Here is a 27,302-nt window from a genome sequence, read left to right as displayed (position 1 = left end):
TTAAAAAAAAAAAAAATTGAGTCACCATATGTAGAAATATTTAAAAATTATATGCACAAATTTCTATCCATACAAGAAAGTTTAATTTCTCTGTGTTTTTATTTCCAACTTTCTTCCTGTGCCTTCATGGATCATCTTACATCTGTGTCTCAGAGATGATTTTCAGAGACCGTGACTAAAGTTTACGGTTTTTTCTCCAGAAACATCAGGGTGGGAAAAAAGAAAAAAAGGAAAACTAAGGGGAGAAAATTCCAAGACAGAGGCACCTTGGCTGAGAGGCTGTTGATAATGTTCTCAGAACAAAGCTGAAACTTATAAAAGAGCAGCCAGAGGCGGCCTGACTATGGGTGGGCTTCCTCCCACATCCGGCTGGCCATGGGCTTCAGACACGGCTGGAAGCAGGTGCAGCGCTGCTGTAAGCTAAGGGGCGCAGCTGCCAGCGGCTGGGCTCTGAGCCTCACAGACGCTGGGGACGTGTGTCTACACAGACAGTCCTCTAGTGAGGATCCTCCAATGGGCTCTGAGGTTCAGCTTTGTGTGACGCAATCACAAGACCATGAGTACAAGTACATCCCACCCCTGGCTCTGTGGGGCCTCATCCTCCTTGCTCCACAGTGGTATTTCCCGACACTTGTCTTTTCCAGAATCATGTTTTAGACGAGTATTTTCATGATAGGCTTTTCCTTCGATTCTTGGGAACTTACATGACTCATGGCGTGTTGCCGATATTCCCTCTTGGGAGCTGGGGATGATTTCTTGCTATCCAACCTCATTCAATCTGTACTCCTTGGCATTTGCAAGGGGCACGACCTGAGACCAGGGAGCAATGCATGTGCTGTGGGAGGAAGGCATGGGCGTGTGTTTGTGCCTGAAGCACAGATATGGCTCTGTGTCTGAGGGTCTGAGTCTCCCAGGACGTCCTCTCTAGGAACCATCATGCATGTTGTGATCTGTTCTACCTGGGCCTTGAAGGTGGTCTACAGCCCCCTTCAGAGTGGGAGGGGTTCTCGAGCACAGGCAGGGTCCTGAGTGCCACTCGAGGGTCTGGCCTCAATCCCTGCCATGGTTCCCACCCAACATGAGAACATGTGTAGAACACATGTAGAACAGTAGCATTAATTCCAACCTCAGCGCTCTGGAATGTGGGACATCATGCACGTGCACAGAGTTAACTGCCAATTGTTAGTAGAAGCTCTGCGGAGATAATCCAGCACACCCCTGTTTACCCTGGTGACTCTTTCAGCAAGCATGGATTTGTCACCTCCTGGGTGCTGGACTCAGGGCTGGGCACAGCAGGAAGCAAACCCTGGGACACACACTGGGTGTGCCACCTGCTTTCCAAGGGGCTAACCCAGATCACCCACCTCCCCCAAACCCCAGCCTGTGGGCACAACTTCTTCATGCCCCGTCTTGTCCCCACTGATATCCATGATAAGAAGGAATCTTTCCCAGATAAAAGCACGCCTGCCAGGCCTGGACACTCTCCTTCTCTGTGACGTCCCTGTGAGCACAGATGTGAGGGTTCCTAGACAGAGCTGTTGGGCAGGCTCACAGACAAGAATCAGGGGCTGATCTCCCTCACCTCCCCCCACCTGCAGGGGGACTCTCCCCATATTTGCCTTCCCTAGGACCCCTCACCACTTAGATCTGTTCACCAGAAAAACACATGTGTTTGGAGTCTCTTTTGGGAAAAGACACCAAATGAATAAATAAAGTGTTAATTAAATGCCTTGGTTGGTTGTTAACTTCTATTTTGACTGTGATGCTGAGAGGAACAACCCTAGGAAACCCCAAGATCTTTAGTATTGACCTTCTAGGGTAATTTGTTGAACCCTTACTGAATAATCCAGTACTCTAACATCAAGCTGGGTGCACGGCCACTGGCCAGGAGCAGGGGTGATCAGGACGGAGAGCAGCAGGAAGCTGGAGCCAGTGGCAGGAACACGTCCTGACCACACTCTCTGACAGGCCACAGAAGAACAACTTCTGTGTCATGGCAACAAAGTAAAATTGTTTAACAAGTCTTCGCCAACCCACAAACAAAGTTTGCCCATTTTTCAGTGAGCAGGACTTGAAACTTCAAAAAGAAAAAGAAGAAGGTAGTTTGTTGGTATTTCGGTTGGTGGCATTCCTGGAATTCCACCACTCAGGCCACTGCCTGCCAGTGCTCAGGGAGGGTTCTGGCGGCTGCTTCCATGGGGGAGGGGGGGGTCCAGCCCTGTGCCTCACCTCCGGGAAGCTGCCTTCCCTTAGCCGCTGGAGTACAAGGCACGATCTCCATCAACCACTAGCTCCCGCAGTATATGCTGACTTTTTAAAACATTTTTGCCCATTAGAATATTTTCTGTGACTGAATGGCAGCCGCCGACAACTGTCTTTCTGTAAAACTGAGCGAGGTTATTCAGTACAAATGGAAACAACCTGATTTTTTTTTCCTGATCAAAGCAAAACTCTTTTGAAGTTTAGCTATTTGATAGAAAATGGCTTTTATAACAAGCCAATATATGAGTTAATAGGACATAAAGATATTTCGTTAAGCTGCAAACCATTATTAATATTGCAGTTCCAACTTGAAAGAAATATGTGGAATGACATCGGAAATTAATTAGATTATTTCATTGTTCATTCACACTACGAACTTTGATACCCTTGCATAGATATATAGGGACATTGATAAAAAAGACACAAAGACAAACATAATTTTAATGAGTGGGGAGCTTTTATCTACTAACACTTTGTGACTTAATTTTTTCTGTTTATTCTGCCTATTGATTCCAGTTGAAACCTGCTGTTCTAATGTTGTTATTGATATTCTCTCTGGGTTTTCTTCTTCTTCTTCTTTTTTTTTTTTTTGTAAAATTTATTTGACAGAGAGAGAGAGAGATCACAGGTAGGTAGAGAGAGAGGGGGAAGCAGGCTCTCCACCGAGCAGAGAGCCTGATGCAGGGCTCTATCCCAGGACCCTGGAATCACGACCTGAGCTGAAGGCAGAGGCTTAATCCACTGAGCCACCCAGGTGCCCCCTCTCTGGGTTTCCTTCTAATTCTGGCATTGATATTACCTTGGTCGGATTTAGTTTATTTGTATTGCTTGTAGATTTTGATCTCCGGAGTTTTTCACTGCTTATAGACATGCAAAGATAAAACCTCTCTTTTTATCTAAAAATCCTTGAGAGACTCTGAAAGATACAGTCGTTTTCTGAGAACATTAAAAAGCAAGAGACAACAATCAAAAGGAATGTACTTCTCCCCCAGTTTATTCAAGAATTCATTTTTATACTCCCTGCCTTTTCTGACACCCACTGACTTCTAATCTCCTCAGTCCCATTGGCTTTTGCAGACTGTGTTTGGAGAAACGGTTTTATCACAAAGTCGTAAGTGGTTCAGGCTCTGGGTCACCGACTTCAGCTTACAAGTGGCTTATTTTCACAAGGGAAAATGATGCATGCTTGAGGAAGCTGTTTATTTCTTTACTAATGAAGGCATCCAAATCTGTATTCATTTGAATCATGGGAAATGGTCATTTTTAAATGTCTCAAATAGGGCCAGTAGGTTGTGTTTTTTTGTTTGTTTGTTTTGTTTGTTTGTTTGTTTTTGTGGTTCAGCCTATGTTAATAACCACCTTCAAAATGAGGTATGACTACGTGTTCAATCAGTCCAAAATGGCAGCCACCATGTACTCACGGACAACACATAGAAGAAATTTGGAGGGTGGGGTTGAGTGCAGGTGGTACAACTAAACCACACATTTCCCAGATGTCATTATTTTTTTAAAGAATCTATTACAATCACCCGCGGAAGAAAGAGCGCGTGGACGCAGGGGCTTCCCCTGTGCAGCTGGATGGCGGACGGCTCCTTGGGCTCTGGCACCTGTTGCTGACCTCTCCCATTGTCTTCTCCTGGGGGTACTTCCCAGCTCCTTCTTTCCATTTTATTTACTTAATTTTTTAAAGCTGTTATTTATTAATTTTTTGAAAGAGAGAGAAACAGTGAGAACAGGGAGTAGGGGGAGGAGCATTGGAGGAGGGGAGGAGGAGGGAGAGGGACAAACTGAAACTGCTCTGAGTGGGGAGCTCCACAGCAGAAACCAAGGGTCCTGGGCTTCACAGACTGAGCCACCCAGGCGCCCCTCCCAGCTCCCTCTCATTCTTTGGTTTACTATTTCAGAAGATTCTGTGTTCTTTTGTTCCTTCCTTTCTTCCTTCAACTTACTTTTATTTTTCTAGTTTTTGCCTTAAATAATATTGAAAACTGAGATACTAATTAAAACTCTCAAAGCTGTGAACTCAGGCTGACAAAGCAGGGGTCCTTAATGATCTTTCTACACGTCCAATTATGACCCAAATTGTAAGTGGTTTATGTATGGTAGTCTTCCTTTGCATGATGGCTTTACTCCTGTTCCTCCTGTATCTCCTGAGTTCAGCATATGCATAAAATGTATCTGCAACACGAAAAACCATGCATGCATTATTTAGATTCCCATTCAGGGGGCTCTAACGTAGTACCATTCAACATGCCTTGGACATGGGGTCCTTACAAAGGACCCCATTTTCAGAGGCACAAAATGGTGTTAACTTTCTGCAGAAAGAACTTTCTTTCTTTTTTTAATTTAATTTAATTTTTTAAATTTGTTTATTTACAGCACAACAGTGTTCATTGTTTTGGCATCACACCCAGTGCTCCATGCAGTACGTGCCCTCCCTATTACCCACCACCTGGTTCCTCAACCTACCCCCCCCCCCCCCGCCCCTTCAAAACCCTCTGGTTGTTTTTCAGAGTCCATAGTCTCTCATGGTTCATCTCCCCTTCCAGTTTCCCTCAACTCTCTCTCCTCTCCATCTCCCCATGTCCTCCGTGTTCTTTGTTATGCTCCACAAATAAGTGAGACCATATGATACTTGACTCTCTCTGCTTGACTTATTTCGCTCAGCATAGTCTCCTCCAGTCCCGGCCATGTTGCTACAAAAGTTGAGTATTCATCCTTTCTGATGGAGGCATAATACTCCATTGTGTATATGTACCACATCTTCCTTATTCATTCATCCGTTGAAGGGCATCTTGGTTCAGAAAGAACTTTCTTGATATAGTAGCAGAGGGTGGTTACTTATCTGGAGAAATTCAGAAATGTTGATGTCTGGATATAAAGTCAAATGCAGTCAAAGGGAGAACACATTAATGACTGTAGAGCCATTGGCGTGGGAATGAAGCCCAGGAAGTGATGTCCATCCATGCACATTATGTCAGTAGCCTATGACAAGGTGAGCCTTGTCCACCTTGATCGGCCACAGCTCCCCCACTGGGGAAATCCTGGCTGGGCTGGAATCATAGAGAGAGGATACAATGCACAAAATGTGGGTGATTGATTGAGGGACATACCTTGCTCTGCACTGTAAGCCGTCAATGCAGAAGGATCTTCCTGGATGAGTCAGAATTCCCTCCTTCTGGGTTGGCTCCTCCAATTATAGAACCACAGCTGAACCTTGCTCTGAATAGCAGAGATGTGCATAATAGACACCTGATCTTTCAAGTCATCAGAAGTCTCTTCTTGAGCAGAACAGACTACGAATTTAGCCACATGGATTAGTTATGCAACAGCAATTAAGATGGGGTCTTTCCCCAGCTCAGAGTTGGTTGCAGGCTCTTGGGAGCTCCTTGTCTGAAGTGCTGAGCACTGGCTGGCTTCTTGACTTTTCATGAAGGGGGCGAACTGAGTTCACGGGAGGTGTTTCCAGTTCTGGGGAAACCAGATTTCACATTTCCTCTATGATAGAGTACATATTTCATTTCCATGTAAAGTGTATCCTAGGTAGATATGTGCTTCTTATAACATAGTTATTGTATACTCTATCTTATAATCAATACCAGATGTTCAAAAAAATGCAACCTTACCAGCTGTACTTGTAGGTTTGTGCCTTCATTATAAATCACTACCTCAAACCATTTAGTAGAACCATTCTGACAGTGTCACTCAAAACCAGCTGTTTGTATGACTGTGCATTAAATATTCAATGAAAACACACAGTAAAGATAGGAGTCTCCATCATCAGTGCAGCCGACACCCCTCATTCTATGACCACATGGAATTTGAAGGGGCAGGACACCAGGCCACACTCTTCCCACAGTTCCCATCTGCATGTCACCATCACTAATGAAATCTGAAGGTGCCGTCCTAAGTGGTGAATGCCCCACACCATCTATTTGTTTGCTCATATGTGCTGCCCTGGACATAACTGGCTGCTCCTGAAAGGAAGGTCCGTTCTACTTGTATTGTACCCCAGAGGAGTTGTTCAAACACTGCTCTGCCTCACAGTGATGTGAGGTATGTGTGTATACCTGTGATTGTATGTGTGTGTGTGTGTATGTGTGTGTGTGTGTGTGTGTGTGTGGTTCATTTGGGACAGAAACACCTGCAGGAGTAAGGGCTTGGCCTTGGGAACCAATGTAGAACTCTCCAGATACTCAGGTCATGGTAACCTTCCAGGTGGCAGCTTAGGACCAGTGTGGAGGTGAGACTCAGAGCCTGGAGAGGTGAGGGACTGGGGGCAGGTCTGGAGGGTCCACTGTGTAGTGGTCTGCTGCATGGAAGATTGCAAGGTCACTGTGACTGTTAAGCTGGAAAGCAGCACCTTCAGTTTTGTGGCTTGGGGGATAATCTGGCAACGTTTTGAAGGGTAGATTAAGGGCATCTTGTAAGATGGGTAAGCCTCGATGAAGCTGGGTTGTGGGAAAATGATGGGGTCATGTGGAGTCATGGAAGCATGGCAGAACCATGGGGTTTCTCTTTGCCCATGGAGGAGGGCCATGGAATTTTGTACAAGAGATCACTGTTACATTGTGTAGAAAGAGTTTTAGGAAAAGGAAAGTTAGGACTCTTTAAAGAAGTGAAGAGATGGGGCGCCTCGGTGACTCAGTGGGTTAAATCCTCTGCCTTCGGCTCAGGTCATGATCCCAGGTCCTGGGATCGAGCCCCGCATTGGGCTCTCTGCTCAGCGGGGAGCCTGCTTCCTCCTCTCTCTCTGCCTGCCTCTCTGCCTACTTGAGATCTCTGTCTGTCAAATAAATAAATAAAATCTTTTAAAAAAAAAGAAGTGAAGAGAGAGAAGGAACGTGCTTAGCAAACTTGTGTGTACACCCACATCCTGCAAAGTCTCAACCGCACACAGCAGTGTGGCGCTCTGACCCTGTGAAATCCAAACTACCCTGCCATTTAAGGATACGTCTAAATCAAATGGGTGAATTCAGTGCATAGAATTTTCTAGAGTTTGTGTCATGAAGGAAGAGTCCCAAACTAAACTCGAATCATATTCCACTATGAAAGACATGTTATTTTGTGTTGAAAAAAGAAAAAAGAAAAGAAAAGAAAATTTTAGCTTCCAAAATTCTCATTCCAATCTCAAATAGCTCTAGAAGTAGTCATGATGAAGAGATGAGCATGTTTATATTATCCAGTGGTTTTAATACGGAAAAGTCAGTAAGTCTAGATGGTCCCCACATTTATTGGGGCAAAGGTTTGGAGGATAGCTCGCATTCATGATGGAATTTCCTCTCCTGTCACAGAAGCTGGGAACCGATACCCGTCCAAGGACATTCATGAATCATGTATGGTGCGCACATACTATCGGATGGCGAGAGGCTGCCCTCTTGGCATGAGGCTATGGTCGGTTTTCTCCAGATCCAGGGGATGCAGGGTTTGAGGGCTGCTAATAGTTCACTTGGAAATTTAAGACATTAAAAAGCCCCATGTAGTCAATGACATTTTACAATGGGGTAAATTAATGAGTAATGCTTTGCAGAAACTAATCTACCTCACATGAGTAAGCGCTCCACAGACATTGACTCGCCCCGTCAGCTGTGGGATCAGCTCCTTATGTTTTGCTTAGTAAGATCAAGGTTACAGCATGAGGGGGCTTGGGTAATGAGAGAAACAAGTCACATCTTCCCATAGACTCGTGGCTGCAGGCCCAATCAAGGTCATTCTGGGATGCAGAAGAGAATGGAAGCCTGTAACATCTTGCACAGCATTTTCAGAGCCTGTGTGTGCGTGAGCCCGCGCACGCATGTGTAGTGGTGTTTTCTGGTGATGCATGCAGAATTCACGATGACCTATAGGTTGGTTTAGAAGCACGTATGAAGGCAATTGAGGATAAAATCATTGCCAGGAAAATTGTATGCACCGCCCTCAGATGCACACAGCAGTGTGATGCTAATGGGACATGCCAACTTGACTGGGTCACAGTGTGCCCAGATGGTCGGCTCAACATGATTCTGGGTGTGTCTGTGGGGGTGTTTCAGATGTTGCCACATTTCCATCCATAGCCTGAGTAAAGCTGATCACCTTTCCCTAGTGAGTGGGCGGCACCTTATTCCCAGAGGGTCTGACTAGAGCAAAGAGGCAGAGGTAGGGAGACTTTGCTGTCTCTTCCTGACTGCCGAGCTGGAGTGGGTGGTCTTCTTCTGCCCTCAGACCGGGACTGACCCCCTCTGCCTCCCAGTTCTCACCGCTGCACCGCCAGCTTTCCTGGGTCTCCAGCTTGCAGATTGTGGGACATCTCAATTTCCATGTCATATGGGCCAACTCCTTATAGCCAATATTTTTAACTTCTATGTATAATATAGACCTACCAGTCTGTGTCAATATTTATTCATACTGTATTAACTATTAGTATGATCTCTCTAGAGAACCCTGATGAATGAATACAATTATCCATGATTCCCACCCAGACTCTGGCACTCAGAGAGTCACTCCTGTCCCTCTGTCTTAGCTTCCTTGCCTTGAGAGATTGAATAGAGTAGGCAGCTCATGGGGCAGATTACTAGGCTTCCATAAATAATGCACAACTTACACATAAAGTTTTATAGAAATATAAAGTTTGATTATAAATTTTATTTCCCCAAGAATGCCAGCATTGACTTGGTCTACACTTGTTGCTTCTACACACAAATATGTTAATAACCCAACGCATATAGAACTTCTGGTTGAAAATCTTAGGTACTAATAATCTCCTGCTAAAAATATTAGGTGTTGATGACTTGGTGTGGGCTGGGCAGAATCCCAAGAACGTTGCAACTGCACATATTTCATTATATTATCGCAAGAGTAGCATGTGGCGGTGGTAGCTTCCATTTGCAGTTGGGAATGCTGAGATCAGGAAAGTGTAGTGACTTGACCCAGGCCTTACAGGGAGCAAGGGCTGGAGCCAGCTCACACGGTCTGGGCTCCAGAACTCACCCTCTGGCACATGCCTTATGAAAGTGGGAGCTGGTGTGTTTCAAATTAGTCATACTTTCACATTTTTACAAACTTGGCTTGGCCTTTCCCAAGTACCTGATGATTTTTCATTGTGCCCTACTACAATGAATGGGAAAGAAGGAGACAAAAACCAAGGTGCATATTCAATAATACGCTTTATAGAAAAAATCAGCGTAGCCATCACCTGTGCCTGTGTTGACAAAAAATCCTACTGGGAAAGACACTGATGGCCTATGGACAAGAAATACCCGAGCACTCGTGCCTTGAGCATTGGGAGCTCGTCCCTGGTGGGTGGGAGCTCCTTTACCATCAGGGCCCCACACTCAACCTTCAGTCCCACCCAGGCTCCTCTGGGCCTCTGTGCACAGGCTCACTAGATCCTCGGCTCTGGCCCTCCACATCCACTGTGGACACTACCTAGATGCCTGTCCCTGTGTCTGCACAGCAGGTGTGACTGAGCTACCTGGCAGGATGGGGTTCCCAGCAGGAAGCAGATAGAGAAATATGGAAACAGCAGAACACATTTCCTAGGCAGGGGTCAACTCTCAACCTGGTCCTAGTAGAATGCTTTCCTTTTCCTGTTCTTTTCTTTCTTCACTGTGAACGTGTAACGTGTCTGGAGAAAAAGGCGTGAGTGTCCTGAGTATATAAATGAATGTCCAGCCTCGTGGCGTGAGATGAAGGATTTTGGTGAGAAAAGGATACAGGGAGAAGGAGGCCCATCAGTGTTCCTGGGCACCTCCCTGGGTCCGAGATCGTCAGTCTGGTGCCATGCCAAGCTCCATGGCGAGGACGAGAGACAACACAGCCTGCAGAGTTGGGAAAGTCAACCACGCACCACCATGAACTATTGGGAGCAGAATATGTGCTTGGATATGATTACATGTCAATGGCGATATTCACCTTCTGGGCTGGAGCGGCTCGAAGAAGAGGGGTCAGGGAGGCAGGCGGGGGTGCCAGAAACACGGTTTCTGAGGGAGGGAGGGTGTGGGTCAGGTTGAGGGACGAGGGCTGCAGACACGTGTACAGTCCGAGCCAGGAAGAGAAAAGATTGATCATGAGTGTTGAGGTCCCGGGGCACATCCAGCCTCTCACAACGGATATGGCTTGTCTCCTTGAGGTCACTTCCCAGGTGGTTTTAAGTCAAGACAATGGTGAGCTCCTTGCAGCCTGTGGGGACAATGAGTAGTAATGCCTGTGCAGGGAAGAGTGGAGTAAGGGCTCAAAGAGTTACAATGTGTGCACCATTAACGATGAAATTGGGGTTTCCAGTGGTGTCAGGGACCAAGCCTGGGACACGGCGACAGGTTGATGATCAGGGGTGGCCGTAGCCAGGGTCATCGTTGCTGGGAGTGGGAGTAGCCCCAGGCAGAGGGATGCACTCTGTGGTGACGTGGCAAATGTTGGGCAGATATGGGACTCAGAGGATGCACTGGGGTTGCTTATGGTCCCCTCTGCACATTGTCCAAGGAGTCAGCCAGGTGGCAGCCATGGGTGTGCAGAAGGGGATTTAGACCAACAAGGGGCAGGGGTGCTGACCTAGAGCCAGGGCGTCGAGCCAGAGTGGAGGGGCATACAGGTGACTTTGCGTGGAGTGGAGAGCTGGGTTCAGAGGGGGCAGGGGGCACTGAGTGTGCCTCGGTGTGTTTGAGGGGACAGTGGATGACAGGACTCATTCTGTGAGCATCGAAGACAAGGACCCACACTCATGGGAGACCCCAAGCAAGTACTCTGCAAACAGGCTAGTTTGGGGCAGCCCACCCACACAGCGAGGGAGCAGAGGAGCTGAAGGTGTGCAGGGGGCTTTGGGTCAGGCAGAAAGTAGACCCATGACCTTGGGGGAGGCATCCATGGGAGCAGGGATGATCCTGTTTCAAGGGAAAGAGGAGTGGGGGCTGGTTCTTGGGTCCATGGCAGGAAAAAAGAAAAGGAGAAAACAAAAGACAAAAAGGGGGGAGGGGAAATGCCTTGAAGCAGGCCTACAGGATGAGAACAGGGAGGGCAGAGGGTTGGCTATTACAACAAAAGTAGCTGGATTCTGCCAGCACCTGGGGGTGCTCAGCACAAGGAGTCCCATGGAGTCCTAGTGGACTCTCACACTGGAGGGGTGCCAACGGTCTGGGGGACTGTGGATCTGCCAGAAGGTCAACGAAGCCAGTACTTTTTAAAGACTTCCTTGTATCCCTTTTGGCTAGAGTGAACTGAGTCCTGGAGTAGGGGGGCCCTCCTCCAAAAAGATGGCCTCAATGGGCTCTGCACTGCATGTGCAAAGACGCGATCTCTAGGTGAGGTCATAGGCACAGTACCAGGCACGGGGACTTCACCGTCTAGTTCCAGGAACAGCACACCCCAAGCAGAAGACTTGCAAGGGACGCCCAACCACCCTCCTGAGTATCCTACATCTGGCTGGCCCTCTGCGGTCTCTCTTCTCACCTCCCAAGACTGCGGTGGATTCCCACCCGGCTGCACTAATGCCCCACCTTGGAAGACATAGCTGGGCAGTAGGGGGGCAGGCAGAAGCAGGCAGGGCTGTGGTGGGCTTGCTCTGGCATGTGGTGCCTGTGGCTGAGCCCCGCTGAGGGGCAGAGCTGGGTGTGCTCAAGGGCCGGCCTCCCCTCTCGGCTGGCAGATGTGTGCGGCAGAGGGACACAGCAACCTTGGGTAAGCCCGGGGGTCTCTATGGAGACCCTGCCTGTGGAACTTGCTGGATTCTGGGCCATCACTCCCTTTACCCTTTACTTATTTTGTGTTTTCTTCTCTCTCAAAAAGACTCTATTCTCAGCTACCCATCTCTTCCAAATGCTGTTCTCTGCACAGTGAGTCCCGTTTCTGGAGTAGGATTTTAAAGCATCAGTTCTTTGGCCTTTAAAATCCTCTGAAATTTATTTTCAGTAGCGGAAGGCAGGGAAGCAGAGAGGCGAGCAGGAGTGACAAGCAGGGAGGGTGAGGAAGAAGGCGGGGGAGGGGACCGATCTGTAGGGATCTCCCCAGGAGGCTGGGCTATTGGGAGAGACATTCCCCCCTCCCCGTTTCCCTCTTCCCTCCTCTACCAGTTAATCCCTGTTTCTCCTCCAGACCAGGGTTCCAACCACAACCCTTCTGGAGTCCTGCCAGTCCAGGTCTGTGTTTTGGGGACCAACTGCTTGGGCAATGGGCATGCAGGCACTGTGCCCCAAAGTTTTTGTTCTCCTGCCATGGGGCCATGCGTCTGGGCCAGGGCTTAGCACCGTCTGTGCTGCCTGGGTTCCTCTGACCTTTCTGGCTTTGGTCTGACCTGGAGGACACTCCCTCACCTGGTCTCAGGTAAACAGAAGGTGACTCCCTGCTCTTCACCCAGAGGACCCATGCTTTCTGGACACCTCACGGTCTTCCAGGAGGGGTCCTGTGGACTCAGCAGGATGTCGGTTCTGTCTGTACACCTGCATGTGCATGCATGCACACACACATGTGTATGCAGGACCTGGCTCTTGCTGCAAGTAGTGCCTGGTCCTGGGGTGATCCGGGGCCACCTACCAAGAACGCCAGCACCCCATGCAGGCATGTACTTCCAGACCCTCTGCCTTACCTCTGGGCACCAGGGACTTGTTACTGGGTCAGATGGCTGGATCCTGTGTACCTGGATGGGAGCTGCTTAACGTGACTCCTTGGTCTGTCCAAGCACGGGACACTTGGTGGCAAGCTCCCAAAGTGGAGAAGCCACAGTGACCCCGCTTATCAGTACGGCAGCTGTTGGCCTCCCAAGTACCCATGAGAACTAGCACACCCCAAGATTTCTCTGGGTTGTGAACCAGGCTCATGACTTTGATTTTACACATGGGCAGATGTGGCCCTTGCCCCACCAGCCATCAGAAATGGCCAATGTCCTCAAATAGTTGGAACGGGCCACGGGGACCATGAAAGTTACACCTAGTTACCAAGGCCATTGGGGGGGACATCACAGTCACACACGTCCCTTCATGAACACTGTTCCCTGGGCTGACCCGGAGCTCACTGCAGGGAGCAGACCCCCTCCCCACAAAGTGTCTCAAACTTCACACTCGGAGCTGCCATATAATCAGTGCTTGTAGGATTAGAATCAGCTGAACCCAACTCGGATTGAAATTGTTACTTTTTTCTTTTTTTCCTTCTTCTTAAAGATTTTATTTATTTATTTGACAGAGATCACAAGTAGGCAGAGAAGCAGGCAGAGAGAGAGGAGGAAGCAGGCTCCCTGCGGAGCAGAAAGCCCAATGTGGGACTAGATCCCAGGACTCTGGGATCATGACCTGAACCAAAGGCAGAGGCTTAACCCACTGAGCCACCCAAGCGCCCTGAAATTGTTACTTTTTTAAAAGGCAAGAAAGCAAATAAATTCCTCCCTGAATTTTGCAATTAAATTTTGTGGGCCCTTCATTTTCGGGTATAATAGATGAGCCTGATGTACGGCAGACTCCCTCCTCCTGTGTGTGTGAGTGTGCGAGAGTGTGTGCATGTGTAAGTGTGCACACGTGCTGGTGTGTGACCGTGCATGTGTGTGCACACATGTGGAATGTGTGTGGGTGTGTACACATGCATGTGAGTACATATGCACATGTGTATGCAGTCATGCATGTATGTGCATCCACGAGTGTGCACGCATGTGGGCAACATGTGAATGTGTGTGCACATGTGATTATGCATGCATATACATGTAACTGTGTGTGCAAGTGTGTGTGAGTGTGAACATGTGTGGAATGTGTGTGGGTGTGTACACATGCATATGAGTACATATGCGCATGTGTATGCAGTAATGTATGTACATGCATCCATGAGTGTGCATCCATGAGGGCTGTGTGAATGTATGTACACAGGTGACTGTGCATGCATATATGTATGGTCATGTGTGCAAGTGTGTGTGAGTGTGCACATGTGTAGACTGTGTGAATATATGTGTGTATGCATGCATGTGTGTTCATACATGTGAGTGTGTGCGTGTGTGGGCCGTGTGTGATTGTGTGAGTGTGCACATCTATGAGTGTCCACACATGTATGTGCATGTACATGTGTACCAATGTGTGTGTGTACATAGGTCTGCACCTGTGTGTGTACTCACGTGCATGAGTATGTGTGTCGATATCTTCATGTACGTGTGTATGCATGTGTTTATAGTATGTTTAATTCCCAGAGATTTCTCAACCTACCTCCAGCGCTTTGAGGGCAGCGTCTCAGAAGGAGAGGGGGGTGAGATCGAGGGGTTCCTAGAACCTTCCTCCAATCTGCCCACATATCCAACAGTACTTAATTGAAAGGTTGGGGCCGACCTTCCTTTTGTGAAAATCCCAACACAGATAAGGGATTCCTATCAAATATCCTTCAGTTTTTGAGGAAACTTGAGCTTCCCTCCTTGATGGGTCTGCTGCCCTCCCTGATGCAGTGGGATAAGTCCATGTGGGTTGTGCCCCTGCCCCATGCAGGGCGGTTGGGTCCCTGTCACCCAGAAGCAGTGGCCCACTCTGCAATGTTCCCAGCACTTCTGTTCCCAGGCCACGTGTGGGCACTGCACACACGCCATGGTTATCATTTCTTTTCGAATTAAATATGTTTGCATATCATGTGTACATTTCACATTCACATGTTTTTCATGATGAGATGAGAATCAGTAAATCTTTTATGTGTAAATATCACTGCTCCATGTAGAAGCCATTAAAGAAGCTTTTGGAAATGGAAATTCATGCTAAAGCACCATTAACTTATTTTCTGAAGGTTTTGTATTTCTCACAGCATCACCATGGTCAGGTGCTGGATGTGATCCTTGGTCCATAGATGGTCCCTCGGAGAGGCCTACGATCTGCCATGCATTACACCAGTGTAAGACCGAAGATCTCAGGTGCCAGTCCCGTGCTGGGCAGGTCACACGCTCATGTGGTACACACAAGGTCGTGAAGCCATCCGTGGTACACAGGAGGCTTCTTCATTTTCCAGAGTAACAGTGATGGCTCCAGCCTCTGGGCCTCACTGTCCCCACGCACCCAGAATATTCTAGAGTTTTATTGAAGGAAACTCTGTTGATGTCTCTTAAAGGTGACGCAGCCCTGGAGCTGTTAACTTACTTCTGGGAAGGGAAAGTTTGCTGGGACTCAGGACCCAGAACAGGACTCTTTCTCAGGCCAGTGGCAGTGCTGTGGCTTATCACCACCTGCTTGCAGGGTGCCCCTCTGTCCAGCACCGCATGCTTGCAGAGTGCCCCTCTGTCTAGCTCTTACTACAGGGCACGATCCTCGAGGTGCCTGTGTCATTCTCCATCCAGAGGAAAAGAGCTCCTCACGGGTCCCAGGGCATCCGCAGCCTGGGGCACTCTCACTGCATGAGATCTGAGTGGTCAATGAATATGTGAATTTTGGGTAAAGAAACACTTCCAAAAACAACACACAAGGAAAATGCCAGCAGGCATGGCTGGTCATTGGTAGTTGAGGAGGACTGCTCAACATTGATCAAGTGCTATGACAGGCCACGGCCTCCCTGCCCTGGTGCCAGAGGTGTGCAAAGACCTGACACTTTGGGTGCCTCTTCTGTGAGCAACCTGAAGGGCGCAGCTGAAGCCGTTGTGTTGAGCATCTCTATAAACAGATGTTTTTTTCGGATGCTAGAGAAGCGGCGGCTAACTCACTTCAGAGATGCTGTTGTGCCTGCCACCATATATTGATGTGCCTTTTTCTTTATTTTTAGGAGATTTTCCTTTCCAAGGTGGCCCCAAGCTCCCGTGGTGGTGCACACACGCTCAGCCGGCACGCTGGGACAAGGGAACGTATTTTGCATTCCCGTCACTGCCACCGATGTCGTATCTGTTAGTGCTGGAGGTTGTTAGGCCATTATCAGCCACTGATGCCTCTCCAGCTGCGAGACTAATTTGGATTCAGGGAGGAAACATGGACTGATCTCCCCTCGGCCATCCACCACTAGGCCTCATGGCGTTTGCATTCCCCACACTGTCCAGGGCCACCGGGACTCAGCGGCTGACTTACCCAGCTCCGAATGACAAAACAGAGGTTAAAGCCCAGGCAGGATCCAACGCCAGCCCCAAGAAAAATGGCAGCGACTTTATCATTCAATAACCAATTTACAGGGCTAAATTTTAAGTTTAAATTAGATATGTATGAATAGTACATCATGTCATTTATAATTCATGATGAATAGTAAATTATTCTAATGGACTTTCCTATTCTATTTATATTCTAACTATCCATGCCAGGGGGGGAGAAACAAATTCATGATGTAGCTTTTGATTATGTCCCGTATGATTGGGAGTGTTTGCTTTCCCCTTGGACAACCTTTATGGTAATGAAGACTGTGAAATTGTGAAGGAAGGACAGAATGATATGCGTCTGTACCCTTCCCCTCCCAGAGGGGAATATACTCCCAGAGGAGTATAAAGGATAGCCTCCCAGAGGATAAAATATACTCCCAGAGTATATTTTGATCATTTTTTTCTCTATTATTCTTTATGTGGAGGAACATAAAGGGAGAGCACATGAGATCGAGTCTAAGTGAGAACAGAGAGACGAACACTGCGACTCGAAGTGTCTCTAGTTATCTAGTTATCTAGTTATCTCGAAGGATAACTAGTTTTTCAGCCACTGGGGGCCATGTTCTCCCTTTCCTGTTCCTATGCCTTTGATGAGCAGAGCTCTCTTTCAAATCCAAGACCCTGTGAAGAGGAGGAAAGGAGAGAGTGGGCCCCCCAAGCTGAGAGGAACCATGGTCTCCTGATCATGGCACCGTCTTGAGGAAAATGGTCCCAATAAGTAGACTCAGAGCATCTCTATTACAAGGAGAGGTGGGGGGGAAACGTTCCTTTGATGCAAGGCTATGAACATCGAGAAACTTGCAATCTAAGTGACAGAAGAAGGATCCCACAATTTGGACACCGGTCTAGCCCTAGGAGTTCACTTTACATAATTTACAACACAAGAGGTAATAATGAATTTAGCCCATTGAATCCTAAAAAAAAGTTGCCATTTGTGACATCTACCTACATAGATGGTCACATTGGACCTACCTACCTACCTATGGTCACATTTGTGACCTGTGTACATAATGAAATGATATGGGGGATATTTGAACATGAAATTTCAGGGACTTCAACCTTAAGATGATGGAGAAAAGCAAAGCTGTACACACAGAATCTTCGGGAATCAGCACTTTTGCAGAATCTCACAGGTCTAGAAGGGAGGCAGAATCCTATCTCATAGGAAGGAGGGTTAACTCTCACCCAATGGCAAGGAAGACTGACTGTCATCATAGAAGAGAGGGGAGCACTGAAGCAAACTCCGACCACCTAAAAGTGGAAGGGGACTATCACTTTCTAAATGAAGATCAGACTCTCCGTCTTTAGAAAAGGGGATGAAGCCCAATGTCCAATTCCTCCTAAGAATTTGACCAACAGGTGGCAGAGTAGATAGCTGACACCTGACTCCAACCTTGGATGTGTCCAGTCATTCTAACAGTGTCTTCATTTCTGTGTTATTCCGATGTCTGATTCTCAGCCAGACTTGGTTATATCAAGGCCATGTTGCTCCCGCAGGAGTGCAAAACTGCCCCATCTGTGTTTCCAGAAGGAGGTGGTTCTCCACTCCATGATAAGCTTTCAGTATTGTCCTGCATGCTGAACAGACAGATTGATTATTGATAGATGGGTCACCTGAGAATTGCTTATTCCCTCTTCCCGCTTGGTTGAGAACCTTGATTCTTTGCCCCAGTGAGGTCTGCCCCAGCTCCATTGTGGAGTTCCCCAGAACTCAGTCCGGTTGTCTGGGGGGCGGGAGGGTGCTTTTCCTGCTGCGTTAGCCCACTCCAGTGCTGTGTTTGGCAGCCACTCGCTCACCTGCACCTGACACAGCCACTTCCTTGCAGAGCAAAACATCACAGTTGGTTGCTTTCACAGACTTCTTTCTATTTAGCTCTTTCCTGACTTTTCTTCTCTGTGGGTGCATTGCTTGCCCCCCTTGTTCTTGTTCACAGTTTATCTGGTAAATAACAAACTCTTTTAACCTTTTGCTTCCTCTCCCTGTCTCCATTCTTCACCCATATTTTTAGTGAACACTCTGACCCATTGAGCAGATTTTTTTTTCTCTTCTTGACCCTCTTTTAACACTTTTGCCCTTTAGGCTAACAGTGCTGGTGAGCTCGTGTGCAGAGGTGTTGAGGGGGGTCCTTTCTTCCAGGCTGGGGACGGCCCCTGGGCCCCCCGTGGGGGTTACTGTCCCCTACCTGCTTGTTTTCCATTCACCAACATTTAATGCACGCTCAACTTATATACATATTTTAAGCATGAATGATTTCATGTCTTTCGTAGTTTTTTCTAGATAATTTGCTCTCTTCTGGCCTTTCTTAACCTGTATCTAGATAGAAATTAGGATTGAAATGTGGGTTGGCTAAAACAAAGCAAAACACATTTGGCCTGAGCAGCAGCGAGCTGTGCTGTGAAGCTAGTTTTGCTCTAAGCTCACTGTGCGGTTGAAGGTGGCCTCTCTCCTCTGGGCTCTTTTCTCCTTACCTAGAAATGGCTGATGGCACTGTAGTCATACCTCTCAGTGATGTTGCAGGGATAACAGCTGATTGTTAAGGTGGAAGCGCTCAGACCCCCAAATTATGAAATGGATGCCGGTACTAGAAGGGATATGGCGGAAGGCAGGGTGTGCGGACTTTGCCTTGCATGCCCCTCCCAGATCCCTGCCCACCCCCCAAACCTGCCCTCTGTTTTCCAGCTGTCCCAGCACATCGGCACCCTGCACACCCTTCCTGCTAATTAAGAGAGGCTCTTACTCTATAAAGGTTGAGGAAGGGGCCATATTTACAATGTCTGGTGAGGGGGGCGTGCTGCTGGACCCCAGGATGATGCGTGTGTTTTCTACTAAACATCCCCACCATCTCCTGGAAGCTGTTTCTTGATCCCCCATTGGAGAGAAATAGGAAACATTTATTCTCTTGATTTTCATGCATACGTCCTGACATTTTCTTTTATTTCAGATTGCATACAATTAGGAACACACAACAGCGAGTGGCGGACCCCACTGGGTGCTCCATAGGACTGCTCTGCTGGGTCAGGACTCACACGCACTGGGAGTCACATGCACGTGCTAGAAGAATCGAGGATGGTCTCCAAGTCTGCCATCCCACGTGCTGGTGCTTCCCGTGGGTCTCCCCAATCCCATTCTAGGGGTTCATCATCACTTCCCCCTTCACCCCCAGAGCCACAGTCCCCTCTTTATATTCATGGTGCTGATAAGAAGTGGCAGTGTGCCCATCACTGCCAGGAGGCCAGGGTGTGGTAGGGATTGGCTGCGGCTGCTTGCTGTTGGGAGTGCAGGGCCACCTCCCACCAGCTCCTCTTGGAAGTGCTATTCATGCTCCCCTTGAGTGGCTGCAAAAAATCAATGGGAAATTAAAAATTCCTTCAGTAAGGAGATAAAAACACGGACACACACATTCATTTTTCAGAATGTCTCCAGTGGCTCAGGCTGCTTGCCTTTCCCGTGGAATACTATGATTTTATTTGCTTTCTATGCCTTATTTTCCCTTACATTTTAGTGATGTTATTTTTCCCGATTTTTGTGTTCAATGGGAACATCGTGGCTTATTATTATCTTGGTTATAAATGTGTTTATCTCCAAAATCAAATTCCTTGTGTTCTGTGTTTAAAACAAAACAAAACAAAACAAACAAAAAAACAATCTGAAGGATTGAAAGTAACTGAATGTTCAGAAGAGTTGTCTCCTGCCTTCTAAGGTTCTGTGATGATTGAAGTTGTCTGGGAGCCAAAGGCACTCTGAGGAGTGTGAGGAATGTTTATTTGTCTACATTGTCCTGCCTGCTCCCTCGATGGGTCATGACGCTCCCAGGCACTGGGCATAAACATTAGGATTTTAAATGCCAGTTTTTTCGCATCTGGGTCATAAGGCTTGAGGATCAGGTCAGGGGCAGGGGTGGGGGCGGAGATGCTGACACGCAGCCGGGGAGGGCCAAGATCTGCGCTCTAATGCCAGGTGTTTGTCTGGACAGTTTTGGGGGGCTCCAGATCTCCATCACGGCTTTTTTCAGTCTCATGTTAAAACAGCATTGATCCCAGCTGAAATATCTAATCCAAAGAATGAAGTTCAATAACAACCCCATTACAGCCAGGCCTCCGATTGGAGGAGAGTAATGCTAACATTAGTGGCACTCAGCTGGACCTGCCAAGCATCGATCATACCATGAAATTCTCTTGTTAAAGAAAGAAACATAGTGTTTGCTGTGTAATTGAACAATTTTATTTTCTCCCTCTCTCTCCCTCTGTCCCTCGGCCTCCCTCTATCCCTGTGCCTCTCCCACTCACTATCTTTTCCTTGTGGGTGCCCATCAAATCAAGACCCCAGATCAATCCCATATGTCAACATGTGAGGAGGATATTTATGCGGCGTCCAATCTCCAGCCACCCTTGTATCTGAGCAGGGAACAAGGCCAGAGATTTTGTTAACATTGAAAGGAACATCAGAGCTGCCACCTCTGTGCTCCTGGAGAATCGCAGAGCTCGCCTCTCATGCAAGGAGCATTTTTATAGCCAGTTAGCATTTAAGTAATAGATATAGTGTGTTCATCCTTTTAAAATAGATAACTGCTTTATTATTTTTTCCATCAGCTCGGATTTTGAAGGTTAAATAAACTGAACAAGGATGGGTGCCCGCAACATGCCCCCCGCCCCTTTCCCACATGCACACACAGGCTCACACACACTGGCCTATCTGGCGAAGAAATGATTGATCCTATTTATGTTAATTTATACATGACTGTGTCACAGGTTTTCCCATGATAAGGTGATAGGTTAATGAGATGCTCATTTCATTTTATCAGTTGTTTTCTCTGTGAAGTTCCAATAAGTAACAAACCAATGAAACTTGTAATTACAATCTTACAGAAACCCAGCCGATCTGTATAGAAATATCATCATCCAATTACAAGATATAATAATTTTGCAGTCAAGTTGGTAATAAGGTCTAATACTCATGCCTGCGATAATCCCTCCTGGTTGCTGACCCTATCAGATGTTAGCATTGTAATTATATGAGAAAAAAAAATCATTATTTCATGTTCAAGTAGAAAATGAGTTTGGTCATAGATTTGAGGGTCCATATCTTGGCTCTCTGCTCTGTTCCACTGGTCAAGGTGTCTGTTTTTATGCCAGTAACATGCTATCTTGGTGATCACAGCTTTGTAGTAAAGTTTGAAATCAGGTAATGTGAAGCCGCCAGTTTTGTTTTTGTTTTTCAACATTTCCTTAGCAATTCAGGGTCTCTTCTGATTCCAAACAAATTTTAGGATTCTTTGCTCCAGCTCTTTGAAAAATACCAGTGGAATTTTGATCAGAGTGGCATTAAAAGTATAGATTGCTCTAGGCAGCATAGACATTTTAACAATGTTTATTCTTCCAATCCAAGAGCATGGAATGGTCTTTCACCTTTTTCTCTCTTTTTTAATTTCTTTCATGAGTGTTCTGTAATTCCTCGAGTACAGATCCTTTACCTCTTTGGTTAGATTTATTCCCAGGTATCTTATGGTTCTTGGTGCTATAGTAAATGGAATCGATTCTCTAATTTGCCTTTCTGTATTTTTTTATTTGTTTATTTACAGCATAACAGTGTTCATTCTTTTGGCATCACACCCAGCGCTCCATGCACTACGTGCCCTCCCTATTACCCACCACCTGGTTCCTCAACCTCCCACCCCACCTGCCCCTTCAAAACCCTCTGGTTGTTTTTCAGAGTCCATAGTCTCTCATGGTTCATCTCCCCTTCCAGTTTCCCTCAACTCCCTCTCCTCTCCATCTCCCCATGTCCTCAATATTATTTGTTATGCTCCACAAATAAGTGAGACCATATGATACTTGACTCTCTCTGCTTGACTTATTTCGCTCAGCATAATTTCTTCCAGTCCCGTCCATGTTGCTACAAAAGTTGGGTATTCATCCTTTCTGAGGGAGGCATAATACTCCATTGTGTATATGGACCACATCTTCCTTATCCACTCATCCGTTGAAGGGCATCTTGGTTCTTTCAACAGTTTGGCGACCGTAGCCATTGCTGCAATAAACATTGGGGTACAGATGGCCCTTCTTTTCACTACATCTGTATCTTTGGGGTAAATACCCAGCAGTGCAATTGCAGGGTCATAGGGAAGTACTATTCTTAATTTCTTCAGGAATCACCACACTGTTCTCCAAAGTGACTGCACTAACTTGCATTCCCAACAACAGTGTAAGAGGGTTCCCCTTTCTCCACATCCTCTCCAACACACGTTGTTTCCTGTCTTGCTAATTTTGGCCATTCAAACTGTGTCAGGTGGTATCTCAATGTTGTTTTAATTTGAATCTCCCTGATGGCTAGTGATGATGAACATTTTTTCATGTGTCTGATAGCCATTTGTATGTCTTCATTGGAGAAGTGTCTGTTCATATCTTCTGCCCATTTTTTGATATGATTATCTGTTTTGTGTGTGTTGAGTTTGAGAAGTTCTTTATAGATCCTGGATATCAACCTTGTGTTTGTACTGTCATTTGCAAATATCTTCTCCCATTCCGTGGGTTGCCTTTTTGTTTTGTTGCCTCTTTCCTTTGCTGTGCAGAAGCTTTTGATCTTGAGGAAGTCCCAAAAGTTCATTTTTGCTTTTGTTTCCTTGGCCTTTGGAGACATATCTTGAAAGAAGTTGCTGTGGCTGATATCGAAGAGGTTACTGCCTATGTTCTCCTCTAGGATTCTGAGAGATTCCTGTCTCAGGTTGAGGTCTTTTACCATTTCGAGTTGATCTTTGTGTACGGTGTAAGAGAATGGTCGAGTTTCATTCTTCTGCATATAGCTGTCCAGTTTTCCCAGCACCATTTATTGAAGAGACTCTCTCTTTTCCATTGTATATTTTTTCCTGTTTTGTTGAAGATTATTTGACCATAGAGTTGAGGGTCCATATCTGGGCTCTCCACTCTGTTCCACTGGTCTATGTGTCTGTTTTTATGCCAGTACCACACTGTCTTGGTGATCACAGCTTTGTAGTAAAGCTTGAAATCGGGTAACGTGATGCCGCCAGTTTTGTTTTTGTTTTTCAACATTTCCTTAGCCATTCGTGGTCTCTTCTGATTCCATACAAATTTTAGGATTATTTGCTCCAGATCTTTGAAAAATATCAGTGGAATTTTGATCGGAATGGCATTAAAAGTATAGATTGCTCTAGGCAGTATAGACATTTTAACAATGTTTATTCTTCCAATCCAAGAGCATGGAACAGTCTTCCATCTTTTTGTGTCTTCTTCAATTTCTTTCATGAGTGTTCTGTAGTTCCTCGAATACAGGTCCTTTACCTCTTTGGTTAGGTTTATTCCCAGGTATCTTATGGTTCTTGGTGCTATAGTAAATGGAATCGATTCTCTAATTTCCTTTTCTGTATTTTCATTGTTAATGTATAAGAAAGCCACGGATTTCTGTACATTGACTTTATATCCTGCCACGTTATTGAATTGCTGTATGAGTTCTAGTAGTTTGGGGGTGGAGTCTTTGGGGTTTTCCATATAAAGAATCATGTCATCTGCGAAGAGAGAGAGTTTGACTTCTTCCTTGCCAATTTGGATACCTTTTATTTCTCTTTGTTGTCTGATTGCCATTGCTAGAACTTCTAATACTATGTTGAACAAGAGTGGTGAGAGTGGGCATCCTTGTCGTGTTCCTGATCTCAACGGGAAGGCTGCAAGCTTTTTCCCATTGAGGATGATATTTGCTGTGGGTCTTTCACAGATAGATTTTATGAAGTTCAGGAATGTTCCCTCTATCCCAATACTTTGTAGCGTTTTCATCAGGAACGGATGCTGGATTTTGTCAAATGCTTTTTCTGCATCCATTGAGAGGACCATGTGGTTCTTCTCTCTTCTCTTATTGATTTGTTCTATCACATTGATTGATTTGCGAATGTTGAACCAACCTTGCAACCCAGGGATGAATCCCACCTGGTCCTGGTGGATAATCTTTTTAATGTGCTGCTGGATCCTGTTTGCTAGGATCTTGTTGAGAATCTTTGCATCCATATTCATCAGTGATATTGGTCTGAAATTCTCCTTTTTGGTAGGGTCTTTGCCTGGTTTGGGGATCAGGGTAATGCTGGCTTCATAAAAAGAGTCTGGAAGTTTTCCTTCTGCTTCAATTTTTTGGAACAGCTTCAGGAGAATTGGTGTTATTTCTTCTTTGAAAGTTTGGTAGAATTCCCCAGGGAATCTGTCAGGTCCTGGGTTCTTGTTTTTTGGGAGGTTTTTGATCACTGTTTCAATCTCGTTACTAGATATCAGTCTATTCAGGTTGTCAATTTCTTCCTAGTTCAATTTTGGGAGTTTGTAGCTTTCCAGGAATGCATCCATTTCATCTTGGTTGCTTAGCTTATTGGCATATAACTGTTGGTAATAATTTCTCATGATTGTTCCTATTTCCTTGTTGTTAGTTGTGATCTCTCCCTTTTCATTCATAATTTTATTACTTTGGGCTTTCTCTCTTTTCTTTTGGATTGGTGTGGCCAGTGGTTTACCGATCTTATTGATTCTTTCAAAAAACCAGCTTCTAGTTTCATTGATACGTTCTACTGTATCTCTCGTTTCTACCTCATTGATCTCTGCTCTAATCTTTATTATTTCCCTTCTTGCATGTGGAGTTGGTTTGATTTGCTGTTGATTCTCCAGTTCTTTAAGGTGTAGAGACAGCTGGTGTATTCTGGGTTTTTCCATTTTTTGGAGGGAGGCTTGGATGGCTATGTATTTCCCCCATAGAACCGCCTTTGCTGTATCCCATAGGTTTTGGACCAAAGTGTCTTCATTCTAATTGGTTTCCATGAATTGTTTAAGTTCGTCTTTGATCTCCTGGTTGATCCAAGCATTCTTAAGCAAGGTGGTCTTTAGATTCCAGGTGTTTGAGTTCCTTCTGAAATTTTCCTTGTGATTGAGTTCCAGTTTCAAAGCATTGTGATCTGAGAATATGCAGGGAATAATGTCAGTCTTTTGGTATCGGTTGAGTCCTGCTTTGTGACCCAGTATGTGGTCTATTCTGGAGAAGGTTCCATGTGCACTTGAGAAGAATGAGTATTCTGTTGTTTTAGGGTGGAATGTTCTGTATATGTCTATGAGGTCCATCTGGTACAATGTTTCATTCAATGCTCTTATTTCTTTTTTAATTTTCTGCTTCGATGATCTGTCTATTTCTGAGAGAGGCGTATTAAGATCTCCTACTATTATTGTATTCATATCAATATGACTCTTTATCTTGATTAATAGTTTTCTTATGTAATTGGGTGCTCCCATATTGGGGGCATAGATATTCACAATTGTTAGATCATCTTGGCGGATAGTCCCTTTAAGAATTATGTAGTGTCCTTCTGTATCTCTGAGTACAGCCTTTTGTTTAAAATCTAATTTATCTGATATGAGAATCGCTACCCCGGCCTTCTTTTGAGGCCCATTGGCATGAAAGATGCTTCTCCATCCCTTCACTTTCAGTCTGGGTGTATCCTTAGGTTCAAAATGGGTCTCTTGTAGACAACATATGGATGGGTCCTGTCGTTTTATCCAATCTGCAACCCTGTGTCGTTTTATGGGCCCATTTAGGCCATTCACATTGAGAGTGATTATTGAGAGATAGGTTTTTATTGACATCGTGTTGCCTTTGAAGTCTTTCTGTCTGTAGATTGTTTCTATATTTCTGTTCAATGATATTCTTAGGAATTTTTCTCTTTTATAGGACCCCCCTTAATATTTCCTGCAGTGTCGGCTTGGTGGTTGCATAGTCTTTTAAGCCTTGCCGGTCTTGGAAACTCTTTATCTCTCCATCCATTTTAAATGTCAGTCTTGCTGGATAGAGTATTCTTGGTTGCATGTTCTTCTCATTTAGTACTCTGAATATATTTTGCCAGCCCTTCCTGGCTTGCCAGGTCTCTGTGGAAAGGTCTGACGTTATTCTAATGGGTTTTCCTCTGTATGTAAGGAGCCTCTTTGTCCTAGCTGCTTTTAAGAGGGTCTCTCTTGAAACATAATTCCTCATTCTAACTATAAGGTGTTGTGAGGACTTTCAAGAATCTAAAATCTTGGGAGGAAATCTTTCTGCCTCTAGTACATGAACGTTGTTTCCATTCATGAGATTTGGAAAATGTTCATAGACAACTTCTTCCACTATATCTTCTAGACTTCTTTCTTTTTCCTCCCCTTCAGGGATTCCAATAATTCTGACATTGGAGCGTTTCATGGCATCATTTATTTCCCTGAATCTGTTTTCATGCCTTCTGAGCCGTTTGTTCCAGGCTTCCTCCTGATCCTTTCTCTCTATCTGTTTGTCCTCCAGATCACTAATTCTATCTTCTGTCTCAGTTACCCTAGCTTTTAGATAATTTAGATTAGATTGGAACTCATTGAGAGCATTTTGAACATCATCCCTGGTGGCTTTCAGTTCTTCCCTAACATTGTGAACATCATCCCTGGTGGCTTTCAGTTCTGCCCTAATCAATTCTGTTTGGTCATCCATGGCTTTCTCCAACCTAGCTATTGCCTGGATAATTGCTAGTCTGAATTCCTTTTCTGACATATTGTCTATGTCGATAGCCATTAGCTCTGTTGCAGAAGGCCCATCCTCTGTATTATTCTTCTGTTGAGTATTTCTCCTCCTAGCCATTTTGGTCAGAGATGACTGAACAGATGCAGCTGAACTTATCGACTGTGGTGCAGTCAATGTGCACCCTGGAACGCTTCTGTGCAATCAGGATTCCCCACACAAATGAGAGAAAAAGAAAAGAAAAAGAAATAGAGAAGAAGAAGGAAAAAAAAAGGGGGGAAAGAAAAAAGAAAAAAAAAAGAGAGAGAGAGATAGAGATAGGAAAAAAAGGGAAGATAAAAGAGAAGGCTCAGCCCAAATGGGCCACAAGGTAAGATTTGTGAAGTATATAAACAAATATAGACAAACAAAAAGAGTGATAAAAGTATATGAGAAGAGAAAAAATATGTATATATAAGCAAAAAAAGGGAAGAACCTCATCAGAAAGAACCCCAAGTATAA

The sequence above is a fragment of the Meles meles genome, chromosome 21 (genome assembly GCF_922984935.1).
Source record: "Meles meles chromosome 21, mMelMel3.1 paternal haplotype, whole genome shotgun sequence".
NCBI lineage: Eukaryota > Metazoa > Chordata > Mammalia > Carnivora > Mustelidae > Meles > Meles meles.
The sequence above is the reverse complement of the archived record's forward strand: the minus strand, read 5'-3'. Positions refer to the sequence as shown.